This window comes from Nelumbo nucifera, chromosome 8 (genome assembly GCF_055504915.1).
Source record: "Nelumbo nucifera cultivar China Antique chromosome 8, China Antique-T2T, whole genome shotgun sequence".
In the NCBI taxonomy this organism is placed as follows: Eukaryota; Viridiplantae; Streptophyta; class Magnoliopsida; order Proteales; family Nelumbonaceae; genus Nelumbo; species Nelumbo nucifera.
In genome coordinates this window covers 27,303,383-27,321,470 of record NC_142656.1, presented here as the reverse complement: position 1 = coordinate 27,321,470, position 18,088 = coordinate 27,303,383, and the positions used below count along the sequence as shown (strand labels likewise).

The 18,088-nt window shown below is 34.7% G+C and overlaps 1 pseudogene across 1 annotated transcript; it reads left to right on the top strand.

The window, feature by feature from the left end:
* Positions 1-15,619: 15,619 nt before the first annotated feature.
* On the top strand, positions 15,620-17,181 carry LOC104605367 (UDP-glucuronate 4-epimerase 1 pseudogene; annotated as a pseudogene). Its single transcript, XR_016079196.1, has one exon. The product of XR_016079196.1 is annotated as a UDP-glucuronate 4-epimerase 1 pseudogene (transcript).
* Positions 17,182-18,088: the final 907 nt, after the last annotated feature.

Sequence of the window (18,088 nt, the reverse complement as noted above, 5' to 3'; positions counted from 1 at the left end):
CTTTGTCAGAACGGGCCGATTGTTTGACCCAATAACCAGACCCCTGATCGATTTAGTCTCCGGACCGGTTTTAAAAACCATGTTTTCACAATCCAACGCCATATCAATTATCAACCAAAAGAACAGCGACCTCAGTTAAGAAATCCCAGGCGCTGCTGGGATTTGGGTTATGAGTTCAGGGCGTCCTAATGCTTTCCATGGATGGACGTCAACAGTGAGTGAGAGAATGAGAATCTGATGAACAACTGGGTAAACTGAGCAGTAATCAATCATTTAGAGCCCGTTTTGTTTATGGGAACAAAGGTTTGGAATTGGAATTAGAATTGGAATGGATCATTTTAATTTCAATTATGGTTGAACGAAATGGGAATTTTTTGTTAGAATTAAATTTTCTCATTTGAGAGAATGGCCATTCCCTCCCCTTTACGTGGGAATGAAATCTCATTCCAACTTAATGTCAAGAGATGACACTATTTATCTCATTCCATCACTATTTTTTATTTTAGATTTTTTAAAATTTATATTTCATTTCAACATCAATAAAATAATTATTATTTGTCAAATTTATTTTTCTTTAATACGATTAATATATATGAAACATTAGAGATGTACCCAATTTTTTTACATTTGTTATTTATTTATATTTCAAAAGTTTTTATTTAATTATGACATCATGGATTAATCCACTTACCTAGATGCTTGATTGCTTACTCACCACCATGATGAAAAAACGGTTCCGCATTGGGTAATTTTAAAAATATGTATTTTATATTATTAAAAGTATTGGATATAGATCTAATTGATATAATTTATCTATTTTTTAATTTATGAAAATATCTTAAATATAAGGTTCAATAAAAGAATGGGAGTTAATACCCTAAGATAAGACTTATTGAGTGGGAATTGAAGGAGGATAAATGTAATAATTCAAATTACATTTTGTGCCCTCACAATTAGAGAGTAACCAAATTCAAAAATAGGGGTGTTCTAGTCAAGAAAAGGATTCAATGAATGTTAATGAGAGCTAATACTTTAAATATGAAACTTAAAGAGAGGAATTTGATGAACAAGGAGAAAAGTGGTTTTCAAATTACATTTCTGTCCTTAAAATTAGACAATGACCAAATTAAAAAATTGGGTATTTGAGTCAAATGAAAGTTCTACACCATTATGCGCACTTTTAATAATAGTATAAATATTCATTAAATAAAAAAATATAAAATAACATTTTTTCTATAAAATATTTTCCAATTATTCAAATAAGTAATACTAAATGAAAATGTAAAATAACATTTTTTCCTTTGCTCATTTTCCAATTCAAACTTTAGAGAGCGAGTATTTGTTGTCCAATAAAAACTCTAGAAGCCAAAGACTGACATTCACACTTTTATACATACTATAGATAGATAAATAGATATAGATATATGCAAGAGGACGGATTCAGTGCTGACAACATTCACAGCCATCTTCGGATGTGCATTAGAAACATCTCCATACTTGTACATTTTTGTTCATAGGGAGATAAGGGCCAATGAGAACGGTGTGACTAGTAGGGGTAACAATTGGACTAGATTTGGTCCAATCTGATCCAATCCATGTGTGAGTCCATTATAAATGGACTAAGTTCAATCCAGTCTAATGAATATTTTGGACCATTTTCGACCAGTCCAATTCAATGTCTGGACCATCCAGTCTGTTCAAATTCGTTTTGATTTAGATTGATTTCAACCCAAATCTGGTCCATTGACACCTATATTCTATTTTATATCAATGGACCAGATATTGGCTTAATCCAACCCAATCCTATATAAATTTATTATGAATGGACTAGGTCAAATCCAATCTAATAAATATTTTAGACTGGATTGATTCAATCCAATATCTATCCAATCCGTCCAAATTAATTTTGAACTAGACGGATCCAATTCAAAACCGATCCATTGACACCCTTAGATGTGAACTCAGTTTTGTGAGCTCCTAATCCGATTTCAATTTACAGAGTTCCATGGACAGGACCAACTAGTAAGCATGTCCCACAGATCTAATATATTACCTTGCAGCAAAATCAACATGATGATATAACTGCACCATGACTAGTGCAGACTCACTCGTGGCCCTCTCTCTCTCTCTCCTATATGAAATCTGACAAAAGGCTGATGTGGGGAGAGAACCTCAGCTCTGAGCAAGAGGGCACCTTCATTCCAAAACAGTTCCTTGAGCTGTTTGATTACCTTATAAGTCTAATATGATGTCAGACATATCTTGGTCTATAGGTGCTATGATACATGCATGCATGTGGCTATATAGATGGTTGCCGTGAAAGATATTGGACTCCATCTTTAGTGAAACCAGGCCACGGAATCATGCTGTACCATGCAAAAGCCCAAAAAGCACACCGGGACCAAATGTTAATGCTTTTGGGAGCTCCACCTACAGGGTTCCATGACTTGTGGCTAGGAAAGAGCAACAAGTCCATACTGAAATTGATGGGGTCATGAACATAGTTGAAACTGAGCAAAGATATCTTGAACCACCCACTTAGGGTTATGTCATTAATGCTTATACATCAATCTATGTTGGAAGTAAATCTCTAATTGGTACCTAATAATAAATGGATTTCTTACAAGGGATTGTCTGAACCAAAAGAAATTAAAAAAAAAAATCGTATTGTTGCATGATTTATCAGAATTAATTAAAAAATTATATTACTAAAGGGAAGTTTTAATATATTGACCAGACTAGTCATAGATCTGCAACATTATGAATAGTAAAATAAAAGTATAAGAAAAATATATGATGTTTTATATGGAATAGTACTGTTTAAAGCATCAAATTCATCATAGGCTACAAACTTGACTCTATTCTCTTTGAGTTAAACTTAGGCTGTATTTGGCATTTTCCTTTTAGATGTTACAAATTCAGTTTTCATAGAGGCATTATTTTAACTGCAAAAAAGAGATTAATCCAGGTTTAGTTTGGAAGGAGTACAAATACAAATATATAAAGTGCAAAACCTTATATTTTGTATTATTTTGTTTGTATTTGTACTCTTTCCAACCTGAGCCTAAGATAAGGTATCTCAAATGAAATGCAGCCTTCGTCAAAAAAGACTAACAGTTCTAGCCCCGGCAGACCAACTTTATTTGTTTCACAGTTTAGTGTGTGTTGGACTTCAGGTGCATTTCCTTTTTTCTCTCTATCTTTTTACACCTCTTTTTATTTTGAAGTGATTTAGCAATGCGATAGGAATATCTTAACTCTTAAGAGCACAGGTGTACATAAAAAATTTAACACCAAGGATTAATAAGTCATTTCTAGGCAATCTGACCCTTCAAATGTGTTCAAAAACTGATAAAAGTGAAAAACCCTAAGAAGCTACATGTGTTCAAAAATTGATAAAAGTGAGACCCTAAGAAGCTGCAGTGAGAATCTATCCATAAAGAAAAGATAGTTTGGACTCTCCTTTGAATCAATGTTTCCATGACCAAGGGTAAAGTATCTATACAATACTTCCAATATGGAACATATCTTATCCATATCCATGGTCATTGATACAAGATGCACTACGGCTGGGTACATATCCCATGAGTCATGTGTATCGGTACAATACGCCTCTATATCAGGCCGTATCGCATTGTATCAAAGGATACGGTCTAACTGTATATTAATTGCTTTTGGATTGTTTTTCATCCTTAATAAAACTTTAAAATATATTTGTAAAAACTGAAATAAGTAATTTAAAATTTAATTTTTTGAAAAAAAATCAATAAAAACTAAAAATTATAAAAATAATATATTTCCTCTACCTTAAATGATTTATGTATTTTATTTTACATGTAATAATATTTTAAAAATGAAAACACAGTTATTATTTAAAAAATAGAGTTATTATATAATAATACTAAATAAATGAATTATCCCAACAAAATTAATAGAAAATAAAAAAAATTATAATTATAAAAAATGAAATGAATAATTTAAGATTTAATTTCCACAAAAGATTAATAAAAACCAAAAATTATAAATAATTTATTTTATCTACCTTAATTGATTTATATGTTTTATTTTAAAATTATATGTACAATAATATATATACATATATGTTAAAATTGAAAATCTATTTATTATTTATAAATAGTTATTATAAATATAAAAATATTAAATTAATAAATTTCCCAAAAAATTAATAAAATTCAAAATTATAACTATAAAAATTGAAATAGAATGGTAATTGTATGATGTTAGAATGTTCCAGAGTTCTAGTATTGTTGATTGTAACGTTTCTCTTCATATAACCTATTAAAGCATGCATTTTTCATGTGTTTATACATTATTCATAGATAATTCTACTTTCGATTTAATATTATTAACGTATTTATGTGATTTGTATACATTTTCCTAATATACAAGTGTTTCTATATCTTTCGTCTGTATCCATGCATTTCCAAAATGTACCCATATTCGTGTCCAATTTGTCCAATACGATACTTGATACCAATACGTTGATTCTTGTCTATAACCTTCAAAGGAATAGTTTACAGGAAGTCAGGAACGCTATTAAATTCATTGAAGCTTATTCTTGACTAGAATACCACATATTTTTTAAATTTTCCCTCTCTAATTGTGAGGGCATAAAATGTAATTTAAAGTACTACATTTCTCTTCATTCAATTCCCTCAAGCCTTGTATTTAGTGCATTAAACTCGCATTCTCTCATTGAATCCTATATTTAAGCAATTCTTTTCACCAATAACTTATATCAATTTAAGCTATATCCAATACTTTTAATGCCCACTAACATTCATTGAATCCTATACATTCTTAACTAAAATACCCCTATTTTTTAATTTGGTCCCTTTCTAACTATGAGAACACGAAATATAATTTGAACTACTACATTTCTCTTCATTCAAATCCCTCAAGCTTTATATTTAGAGCATTAGTTCCATTCTCTCATTGAATCTTATATTTAAGCTATTCTTTTCACCGATAACATATATCAATTAAATCTATATCCAATACTTTTAATGTCCATTAACATTCATTAAATCTTTGTCTTGACTAGAACACCCCTATTTTTGAATTTAGTGGCTCTCAAACTGTGGGGATACAAAATGTAATTTGAAATACTACATTTCTCTTCATTCAATTCCCTCAAGGCTTATGTTTAGGGCTATATTTCCCATTATCTCATTGAATTCTATATTTAAGCTATTCGTCTCACCAATAACTTATATCAATTATATCTATATTCAATACTTTTAATGATATAAAATACATGCTTTTTAAAATTGACCTAAAAATGGAATCATTTTTCCATCTTGGTGGCGAGTAAGCAATTCAACTATTCAGGTTAATCCATGCACATCTCCAATGTTATATATTAATCATATTAAAGAAAAATAAGTGTGATAAATAATAATTATTCTTATTGATGTTAGAATGCAATATAAATTTAAAACCAACCCAAAAATGAAAATTATTTTCATGGTGGCAGATCAACAATTCAAACTTTTGAGTCAAGTGTGTATCAATCCTTGATATCATAATTAAATAACAAATGAAAAAGATAAAAAAATACAAAAACATTGTCTTAATAATTCATAATTAAAAAAAAAAACATTTAAGCACTTATCTAACGTTTTATATTTATCATACTAAAGAAAAATGTGTCAACAAAATTGTTTTTAATTTTATTGATGATCGAATAAAACACAAATTTAAAACCAACCCAAAATCCTATTTAGTGGTAAGTCTACAATTTAAACTTTTGGGTCAAATATGTCAAGCCTTGATTAATAATTAAATAATAATAAAAATTAGAAAAGATGAAAACACACATAAGTATAAAAATACAAAAAAAATGTAGAAAACATTTGGGCACTTCTCTAATATTATGTAGTCATCATATTAAAAAAATAAGCATGACAAATAAAAATAATATTTTATAGAAATAGAAATATAAAAATGAAAAACAAATTAGAAATATATTATATATTATCATTATCATATCATCATCATCATTAAAAAAAATGCACTTGCAAAGCACCTACATGCTACTAGTGTGACTAAATGTTTAGATAATTTGCATGCTCTCATGCAACTACACAAAATTTAAAAAATAATGGGTGACTATCGAGGGATGCAAGTAGATCAGATCGAATTCGAGTCGTGATATATCCAAACCCAATCCAATCCAAAGATCCGATCAGATCTTGCAAACATGGATTTAAATTCGAATCTGATGAGGAAGTCAAATATTCAGATATGATTCAATCCAATTTAATTTTTTTTAAATAATATACTATTAAAAGAAAAATAAAATATAACAATTTAAACAAAGAAAAACAAAAGGAAATGCAAGTATCTTTTTAACTATTTTCATCATATATATACATGTTTTTATAAAAAATAAATAATATAATAAATTTACAAAAATGCAATATAAATAATATATTTATAAATAAATAACATATATATTGAATCAAATCTTCTCGAATTGAATATGGGAGTGATCTGAATTAGATCCTATTTATGATCGGATCCTACTATTTGATCTGGTTTGAAGATTCAAAATCGGGACATCTAAACCCGACAAAATGAGATCGAACTTCAAATCAGATTGGATCATCGGATCATATGATCTGATCCATTTGCACCCCTACAACTACTGGCTTCTAGTTCAAATGCACAGGCTTATATTCAATGAGTTGAGACCCTTCCCTTCATCACAAAGCTTAGGTTGTCTAGTAAGATAGGAAAACCAACAAGAGAAATTAGTCAAAGGTGATAGGATCAATGTGGTTCTAATTACGGGTGTCAATGGATCAGTTTTGGGTTGGACCCTATCCAAATCAAAATAAATTCGGATGGATTGAACGAACCAATAAGACATATTGAATTGGACCAATCCTGACTTAATGGGCCAATTATTTGATTGGATTGGACTTGGTCCATCCATAATGGTTTTATATTGGATTGGGTCAAATTGAACCAATATTCAGTCAAATGGTAGAAAATAAGAATAAAGGTGTCAATGGACCAAGTTTGGATTGAAATAAATATAAATTAAAACCAATTTGAACAAAATGGATGGTCCAGACATTGCACTTGTCTAGTCCAAAATGGTCTAAAATATTCACCGAATTGAACTAGACCTAGTCCACTTGTAATGAACTCATATTGGACTGGATCAGATTGGACCAAATCAAGTCCAATTGACAATGCTAGTTCTAGTAGAGATTCTAATGCCCTAATGTCATCTAATGATTGATTTCTTGCATAAATTTTGTTATATAAGTGTCTTTATACACTTTTAATTTACCATTTAAGCTAACTCTTAAGGGGGTGTTCTCTTTTTGGATTGTGAGAGGGGGAAAGTTGGTCAATGAGACAATGGAAATCCCATTAACCAAAAAATCCATGTTCTTTTTTCAGATTTTTGTGGGGGGACTAGGAAAAGTTTATTTTCTAATATTACCTAGGAAAATAAACTTTCCCAGCAGAGGAAAAGCGATAATACCCATCTCCTAAGTGGGTAAAGAACTTTTTCACCTGGAGGAAAAGTTGCCAACACTTGAATGGGGCAAAAATGCCCTTTTTAATAATGTATTTTTATAACTAAAACATTCATTACCTTATTTACATGGGAAGTAAAAGAACATGAATAAGTACACTTACCCAAATAAATAACTTACGAAAAGTGAACAGGGTCTAAGGCCATGTTTGGGAGTGCTTAAATATAAGTGCTTATTTGGGCCATTAAGCACTTATTGGTATTTTGGAAATAAGCCTGAAATAAGTGTTTATTTTAAAAATAAGAGCTTATTTTTTAAGCCCAAATTTCTATCTTTTTTAAGTCCTTATACAATAAGCACTTATTCAACTTTTTTCTTTCAAAATTATCCCTAGTTGAATGTTATAAAAGTACTTTTATGAAAGCACTTTATGAAAGTACTCTTATAAAAGTTTTATAAAAGTACCTTTATGAAAGCACTTTATAAAAGTACTTTTACAAAAGTGCTTTCATAAAAATAATTTTATAAGTGCTTTTGTAAAAGTACTTTCATAAAAGTACTTTTATAAAAGTACATTCAGTGTTTTTATAAAAGTACTTTAACGAAAGAGTTTTTATAAAATTAATTTAATAAAAATGTTTTCAAAGTGTACATTTTAAAATATTGAAAGAAAATAAATAACAAAATAGTCGCAAATACTTATTTAAATGCTTATTAAAGAAAAAGACTACCAAACAATTAATATAAAATAAATGCTTATTTTAAAAATAAACATTTGAAAAAATTAAGTGCCCAATGCAAATAAACACTTACTTTTAACTTAAACACTCCCAAACATGGCCTAAAGTATAAAAATGCTAATAGGATATTCGATTATTTATCTAATTTATTTGTAAGCTGCTTTGTAGTGATCTATCTATTCATCTGCAAATAGAATACGAGAGAAAGGGCATAAAAGCTCAGAAGTCAGAACTTAAGTTTCCCTTTTCAAGATGCTCGCGCTTAGTTCATTTGTCTGATTTTTTATTAAAACTTAGGTCTTCGAGCTTGACTGAATTACACCCATCAAAACCCTCAAAAAGTGTGAACACCCTTGATCCAATGTAAAGTCACAATTGATGAATAGATGGATAAATTATTATAAATTATTTATTAAGCCTACAGACTCAGATGGGATCTGAAGATTCACGCATTTGTATTATAAGCATTTTCACATCAACTATCTAGTGAAAATACATCTGCAATAGCTTTGCTTACATGTGATGATCCATACAGAATCTGTTCTAATCAACATGGCTAACATAACCAATGACCAAATTGATCCATTGGGCTGTCCATCAAACCCAGTGACTACTGACTAGTCGCTTAAGTAAATGTCTCATGGGGACAGTTTTGCTACCTTTCAGATTGAAAAGGATACAAATCAGGGAATAATAATATATAGCTGGAAATGTCCAAAGTTTTTATAAGAATTTTCGAATAAGGACAATTCCCCAATTCCAAGGCCACCCACATCACAGAATACAGCTAGCTCTTGGTTTTGATCAAACTTGAGAAATCTCAGCGCTACCAGAAGCAGAACTATTCCTTCTTTGAGAGTCATTTGTCGATTGCATCAACAGTCGTATACCGTTAACTTCTTTCATTAGATCGTTCCAGGCGTAGCCGCAGATAGACAAGTCCAAGAGATAGAGACAGAACCCCAAGGATCACTGGTCCCTAGCTCCATAATACAGAGTCATAGATCAATCTAGCTCTCACTCCAAAACTCCTATAATCCTTCTTTAATTTTCATTAAATGCAGCTCACGCAGCTGGATTAGTGGATTAATCATCTGTTGACTAAGCAAAAACAAAAAAAAAAAAAAAAATGGCTTCGTCCAGTTACGACCTTTTACTGAGGAGTAGGCCAATCGGTCAAAATTGGCAGGAACCCATTTATATTGGTTAGGGGTTGATGAATCTTGGACCAGCTGACGTGGCCTCTTAGACATAGATAACCCACGTAGGTGGGAAAACGATAATAATAGACCGTTCAAAAGCTTTGTTTCTTTTAATCGTGTGGAAAATTTTTTCTCAGCCGAAGCCTGAAGCTCCATGGATAAAGGGGTAGGGATCTACTACCAATGAAACGCTTCCAACACTTTTCGAGTCGCATTTTGGAAACATCTCTTTATCATTCATGAGGAAATATTCTTGATGTACGGCTGTATTTTATAGTTGTGATTGTATTTTCAAAATCAGATTAGATCAGACGGTTGAACTAAAAAAATCATGAATCAATCATTTAACCGGTTCCGTTTTTTTTCAAAACTGCTTTTTGGCCAAAACTGTTGAATTGTTCAGTGAACCATTGATCCAGGTGGTTAAATCATCAATTTGGACAATGATTTTTTGTCGCTTTTTGTATTTTTTTATTTTTTATCAGAGTGGACCATCCGCTTGAACTGGATGATCGAACCGTTCAACCTGAGAACCAGACCCAGAACCATTCCCTGTCTGGTCCAATTTTAAAATCCTTGAGTTGGGATGTTATTGGCACCTTATGTTGGTAACTTAGAACTGCTCTCTTTGGTTGATACATTAGCTGGGTAGTCCCAACCATTCTAAATTTTACTCAAACTGGACCCAAACTCTTAATGAGGTGATGATTTAAGCGATTCAACTAGTTGATTGAGCCACCGAGCTCCCGCTCTACAATCGGGGTGTCCATTATACAATAACCAGACCGAATCAAAGCATCAAATTAAGAATGGCGTTTTGGTCTTGTCTGAACTTAAGAATGGTCTGGTTTAGTTTGGAAAAATTTTAAATTTCAATTTATGGTTTCAGTTCACTTATTTTAAATTTCAGAAACCAGACCAAACTGTAAATCGAACAAAAAAACTAAACAAAAACCATAAACTGAATTTTAAAATTTTCCTAAACTAAATCTGACCAATTTTAAGTCTTGACCAGACCAAACCACCGATTTCAGTTTGACTCGGTCTCATTTTGGAAGTCTGGACCATATAGTGAACACTTATATAATTCTTCTTTATACAGGAATGTATGTTATTTGGGATTTTCTAATTTGATTAAGCCGAATGGTCCAACCCGTATTAGAAACTGCAGGTTGGTCTGATATGAGAATTTCTCAGGTCATAATTTACTGGTTTGATTTAAGATTTTCATCAAACCAGACCGGACTGGACTGGACCATAAACACCCCTACTCTTTTTTACACTCAAAACTTTGATTATATAGATTTCTTCCATATGGTAAGAATAAAGCACTGTATTTGAAATAAGTAAATCAGCTTATGGCATGGGTCTTGAAAAGGAGAAATAATTAAGCAAATTGGTCCAGACCTGACTAGACCCTAACACACTTACATAAATGGCTAGCCAAGCCGGGACATCTATTCCAAGACCCAGCCTGGCCGGACCGGACAGCTGGGCAAGCTGTCTTTTGCCACCTAGTCACGTACCCATCATTCCCACTAAAAGCAAGAAGTCGTTGATGAATCAAGAGTATCTTGTTTAATGGATTTGTTGACGTGATGCCTCACCCACCTCGCCCTAAAGGTGTTTGCTTATTTTTCTAAACCAAAATGAACAGTTTCCTTGGGGTATTTTTTCTTGTAACTAAAGGTTTGTCTTTGTCATATCCTTGTTTGTTCGAGTAACATCCAAGTTGTCTAATGATAATCTGGATGCCTATCTTCTTCATTCTTTGAATGGTTGCTTGTGTAATATATTAATTCGTTAAAGCAAAGATTATTCAAACATAGTGATTAGTGAACTCTGTAAAGTAAAGAGATACCATAATTGCAATTATTGCTTGCTTACATACATACTTTTGGGACCCAATTAAATAACAGAAACAAATTTGTGGATTCTTTTTATATAAAATGACGACTATATATTTAACTATATATGATTCTAAACTCTCCTGCCTTTCTAATCCAGTCCTTTCACAGCTTTATGACTCTTTTGTCTTTCTCTTTCCCTTCTTGTATCTGATTTTTTTTAATTGTTAGTTTAGCTTCTTGGGCTGGAAAAGAATATACCAGCGTGGTATTCACGTTTATGATTTGGTAGCTTGTGGTGCCCTATATTTGGCATCTCCCTCTCTCTGTCTGTCTGTTGGTCAAATAATCAAATTCTTTTGATGGGTATGAGTAAATTTGGAGGAAGAATGGATTTTGAAGTTCAATTTAATCTGGGTTGCAATTATTTTACTTCATCTCTGTTGCCTCTTAAAACAAGGATTTTCCATGTGGCAGTTAGAAGGAATTAAGCCAAAAGCTTTCTGTGGTCAACCAGACAACCACCTCCACCCGTCTCCATGTGGCGGTAGGAGGAGAGTTCTCAATTTCTGCTTTCTTCCTGTTCTCAAGACGTATCAAATTTTCTCAAACTGGGTTGTTTATTTTTCGTAAGGAAATTTCAAGTGGCCAAATGCATGGCTGCAAGCAAAGGAAGCAATTTCCCTGATCCTTCTTTCATTGAGATGAGATTTTCTCTGTATGTAGGAGGTAGAGAACTTAATTGGTTAGCCAAGAAGCTAAGGAATTTCTGTAAATCTTTATGACCACTACTCAAGGATGTAACAATTTGAGGCTATCATGTTCAACTACAAAATTGTTATGAATTTTGAGATTTCTTTTAGCTTTCTATATCAAAAGATAGCCAAATTTCAGGGATTCTTCAGGATTCAATTTTGTCATTCAAAGATTGGGTAATCAGAAAACAAGAACATATGGGTGCATTAATTTTTCTATTGGGTTATTATATATTACTGCTTTGATTTGTGCCAAGCCACATGAACTGCAACCAAAACAATCCAAAAGATTTGAATATATAAAAATGAAGCATCTAGAAGGTCATAACTTAAGATTTTTCTTTAAAATTTGCATGCCATATGTCAATGCTATTGATAAACACTCGTGTTCACACAGACTTCTAATATGAAACGGAAAAGATCAAACATTTCAACACTAAAAATCCTTGATAAATAAATCAACAAGGTTGTGCATAATATGTATAAGGAAATTAAGTTTTCAAACTAAATTTTTCCATAAAAAAATGGTGGTTTAAGTATTCTCTGTTAATCTCATTTTTTGATATATGAATTTATATTAATAATATATTACAATTAAATTAAAGTGGATCAAGATTTGATCTCCCTATAAGCAGTTATACTGTTCAGTATCCATGCAGCTTAATTCATTTTGGATTTTGGGTGTATCTGGATCATGATCCAATCCATTGATAGCCTTGAACATATTTGAAGAATCTTATGCTCCATTTTTCCATGGGGAAACTGTTTTTTCTTTCCTCTTTCTTCATAGAATGTGAAATTCCTACACAATCTGCACATTAAAGACTATCCCCACCTCTTATGCAGTCATCATGTCTTGGTGAGGTATTTTAGTGCTGTCAATAGCATTTGTGCTCTGAGTATTTGATTTTTTTTTCTTTTGTGGGAAACAGAAAAGGGCCATTACCTAATGCTGATTCCTACATCCAGAGTGTTGGGTGTGGTGGAGTGGTTACAAACCAAAACCTTGGCACTTTTCAGCACAGGATAGCTGAAAGCTCTCAGACTGGAATCAGCATTTTCCTGCTTATCTACCCATGATTCAGTTTAGTGAGACCTTACATTCTCCAAGGTCATTGATGTCTAACTGGATACAAATTCAATGCACCACTATCCTTGAGGCTATTCAATTTCAACCCTTAAAAATGAAACAACACATTGGATGGTTTAGGTTGGACCATGATTCCATATAGTGGCTGCAACATGATCTCCCATTTCTATCTAGTTGGTCTCCAATTAGAAATCCAAAATTTCAGAATGAAGAGAACTCAGAAACCCCAATTCAAAGAGCTAAATGTACTCCAACCTTTTGCTTCCTTTTGTTGGTGTTCTCAATGTGCTTTAAGCCTTGTACTCAATCTGTATCATGGCCATGGTTAGTGGGAGTACCATGTTAGCACCACATATACCAAAAGAAAGTCATAGCCAATTAGCCATAGGCATATTAGGTGAACTTTACACTCATTTAGCAACTGTGGGACCAAATTCCCAAGAAAACAACAAAGAGAAGAGGAGCATCTCCAAGTGCAAGGTCACCTCATCTTCTCTTTTCAACTAACAATGTACAGATGATTTATTAGTTTTTTTTTTATTTGGTACCTTGAAAGCTTTATGCTCTGCTTACACACCACATAAATTGAATATTTATCCCAAATGGTAATATGTATACTATATAAACAATAAAGCAAAATTGTCATTATAGAAGGTTTAATATTTATTCCAAACCATATGGGATAAGCCTTGTCCCAATGTCATTGTAGAAGTTTCCGCCCAAGTTCTTTTCAGTCTGTCCCTAATTCATCGTTTTCTTGAATTGCTAATATTGCAAGATCATACTAAGCCTAAGCTCAATTTCGAAAGATACAAATATGTAGAGTGCAAAATCATAAATTTTGTATCATTTTGTATGTATTTGTACTGTAGATATTTATGTTTATACTCTTTTCAAACTGAGCCTTAATGACTCCAAATTCAAGTATTTAGTTTAAGCATTCAATTGCAATGAAAGATAAAATCATTTAAGTTGCATTTGGATGCAATGTAAATTTTACATTGATTCAGTTTTGTAGTGTTTAGAAAGAGGTGTAATTATTATCAATGTAAAGTTACATTTTGATTCAGCTTTGCATGCATTTGGGTGAAATGTAGTTTTATATCAATAATCAATGTAATATCTCATCAACTCTAAAGTTTTACATGAATAATCAATATAAAAACTACGTGAAATTTTACCCTCTTCCACTCATTACTATTTTTTACATTTGATGACATTTTACACTAATTCGAAAGGCAGCCTTAATATCCATCAAACTATAGGTAAAAATAAATAAATTGATTTCTGTATGTTTTTTCAAAGCACGTTGAAGCAATTCAAAACAAAACTCAATAAAATTGAAAATCAAACCATTTATAGCCACTAGCCAAAAGAATACCCACAAAATGCTTTCAAGTTTTACCAAAAATGTCCAAATAACTACTTTATCTTCAGAACCCTAAACATGGATAATTGAGTAAACAATGAAGAGGGTCTGCGCCTCAATCTGTCAATTCCATTTGCAGAGAGGTTCAAGCTTATCCCTCCAATCAGAACTTCAGCTTTGAAACATCAGCATCCAAAGGAAGCAATCCAACCTGCTAAATTTGAAACCGTACCATCCCCCCCCCCCCTCTCTCTCTCCCTCTCACAACCTGCTTTTCTAGGCAGTTTCTCATTCTTTCTAAACAATGAATTTTTCTCGTACTTTGGAGCCACTGATCTCGTTTTCTCACTTTCTTACTTCTTTCCGTGATAAAAATATCATAAAATAAATACATAAATAAATAATTTCTTTTACCGCGTAAGTTTAAACTTCAGTACAAAGTACACGCTTTTGCCTATTATAGAAGATTTCCACTCCAAAGGATGGCCCCGCAAATGGGTTAAATCCATCTCAGCCATATGATTCACGCGTCAAGCTTGATGGGTCCCACTTAACTGCATGCTTGCCACGTATGAAGATAGAGAGAGTGGAAGAAACATGGGTTCCAACTAAAAAGCCCATGTAAGTGGGACCCAGCTTCGTAAAAATCCAAGCTGGCTAAGGAGATAGAATACGAGAAGGACGCGACAGTCGATCAAAGGAGCACCGCCCAACCCAAACTCAAATCCCAAGAGCGAAGCCACCGGGGTCGCTGGCGAATGCCGGTTGTCCCCAGTTTTCCTCCCCAAGTCAATGACCGGTTCAACAGGTTGTAAAAGGGTCGGGTCCCACCGTCCCACAGCCAAAGTTAAGTAGTCAAAATAATAATGAGATAATATTAAAATAGTACAGCCCGGTTACTCCTCACTCTTGCCAACTAACAAATGGTTGGGCGCCCATGTTCCTCTTCATCATTAATTATTATTAAAAAAATCTAGGCCGTTTGATCAGCTTAATCTGTCATTGTATCTCATCTAATCCAACCGTCCGATTCCGCGTTAACGCGTAAACTCGTCTCTTCTTGTGGGCGTCCCACCATAAATAACCCTCTCTTGCATTCTCTCCCTCAGCAGGTGCAGAAAGGAAACGCCTCGAAGCCCTTCATCTTTCCTCTGCATCTGTTCTTGATTTCTTCTCTCAACCATTCGAGCAAAGAAAAACGTAGAATTGTAAGTAGAAATGCCTTCTTTGGAGGATGAATTCTTCCCTTCTACGCCGGGCAAGAAGGACAGAGCCCACACCATTAATCGACAATTCCATCGATGCTTTGCTTCTACCAGTACTATGTTCCTCTGGGCTCTCTTCTTGATCGCTTTAACAGCTTCGTATCTCAGTTTCCAGAGTCTTGTGCACTCGGGCAGTCGCTATTTCACGGCTTCTTGGGGTGGGATTCAATGGGAAAAACAGGTTCGAACGTCTGCCCAGATCCGTCGGTCCGGTGGGATGTCCGTCCTCGTCACCGGTGGTGCTGGGTTCGTCGGTACTCACGTCTCTCTTGCTCTCAAGAAACGCGGCGATGGCGTCGTGGGCCTTGATAACTTCAACAATTACTATGACCCATCTCTGAAAAAAGCTCGGAAAGCCCTGCTGAACAACCATGGCATCTTCGTCGTCGAGGGTGACATTAACGACGCCCGTCTCTTGGCGAAGCTCTTTGACATCGTGGCGTTCACTCACGTTATGCATCTCGCAGCGCAAGCTGGTGTTAGGTACGCCATGGAGAACCCTCACTCTTACGTCCATAGCAACATCGCCGGCCTCGTTTCTTTGCTCGAAGCTTGCAAATCGGCGAACCCTCAGCCGGCTGTGGTCTGGGCTTCTTCCAGCTCCGTTTACGGACTCAACGAGAAAGTGCCCTTCTCGGAGTCCGACCGAACGGACCAGCCAGCGAGCTTGTACGCGGCGACGAAGAAGGCCGGAGAAGAAATCACACACACATACAACCATATCTACGGTTTATCAATAACCGGGCTGAGATTCTTCACCGTCTATGGCCCCTGGGGAAGACCCGACATGGCTTACTTCTTCTTTACCCGAAACATTCTCCAAGGGAAGCCGATAACTGTGTACCGGGGGAAAAACCGGGTCGATCTCGCCAGGGATTTCACCTACATTGACGACATCGTAAAGGGTTGTTTGGGGTCTCTGGACACGGCGGGCAAGAGTACCGGAAGCAGAGGGAAGAAACATGGTCCGGCACCATATCGGATATTCAACCTGGGGAACACATCACCGGTAACGGTACCGGCACTGGTCGGAATTCTAGAGAGGAATCTGAAAATGAAGGCGAAGAAGAACATCATCGACATGCCTGGTAACGGAGATGTGCCCTTCACGCACGCTAACATAAGCTCGGCGCGTAGGGAACTCGGGTATAAACCCACCACCGATTTGCAAACCGGGTTGAAGAAATTCGTTAGATGGTACCTCAGTTACTATGGTTACAATCACGTCCAAGGCAAAGCTGTAAATTGATTTTTTTTAAATCTTTTTATTTTTTATTTTTTGTTTCTTGATAAAAAAAATCAATGAAAATTGATTCTTTTCTTGAGGAGGCGGTGATGAAGACGCTGATCCTCACTAGTTTTGAGGTTTCTTATAACTTATAAGGGAATTCTCTCACTCTCAGTTCTTTTTATTTATCCACCCGATTCCGATACGCCCGATACGCATTTGTTTCTTTTTCTTTATTTGGAATTGTTGTTTAAGGGAGGGTATTTCGGTCAAAGGATAGCTAGTAATATTTAATGTCAAGGGAGTCCATGCAGAGATTGACAGCTAAGGGGATTATCATACCCTTATCATAATCCCGTGAAATACGGTTGAGAGTTGAGAGTTGAGACGGGAGGCTCTTTTGAAGTTTGCTACGGCAGCCGTCCGATTCGACGAGGCTGTAGATATAGCATTGTGGGCCTGGGCCCGAAATAGCTGTAAAGCTGTGGATGTCGCTGGAAGGAAGTGCTTGCATTGCACAGTTGCCGACAGTGGAAGACAGTGCCAGACTGCCTGGTAGATGGGCTTCTTCTCTGAATTGGCTGGCTATGGGCCTGGGCCTTGTTGTTTTCTTGATCAAAGAGAGAAACGCGTGTGGGGACTGGGGAGTACATGGCTGCTTTTGTCGGTGGAAGCGGAGTTGACGATGATGATGAAGATGAGGACCCACCTTTGAAATCCCGAGAGAGAGAGAGAGTTGAGATCGGGACTCGGGAGTCGACTGTCGAGACAGGCTCCTTGAAAATGTCGTATGAGAACGTGTGGAGATTAAGAGAGATTGCGAGTGTTGGTCGGCGGTGAGACAAGCAACAAATCCGGCCATTTGGTTGGGTTGGGTACCCGCTAAGGTAGTGGTGGATGCAGTGAAATCTCGATTGGTAACATGTGTGCTTATCTCCTGTCATCTCACTCAATTTTCGAGCCTTTCTTGGCTGGTGCTTGTTGGTTAATTTTGGATTTTTTTATTGAGAAGCAACTGAGCCACCTTTGCAACGCTCGGTAGACACGGTAGTGTGGTCCAATCAAGCTTTGGCTG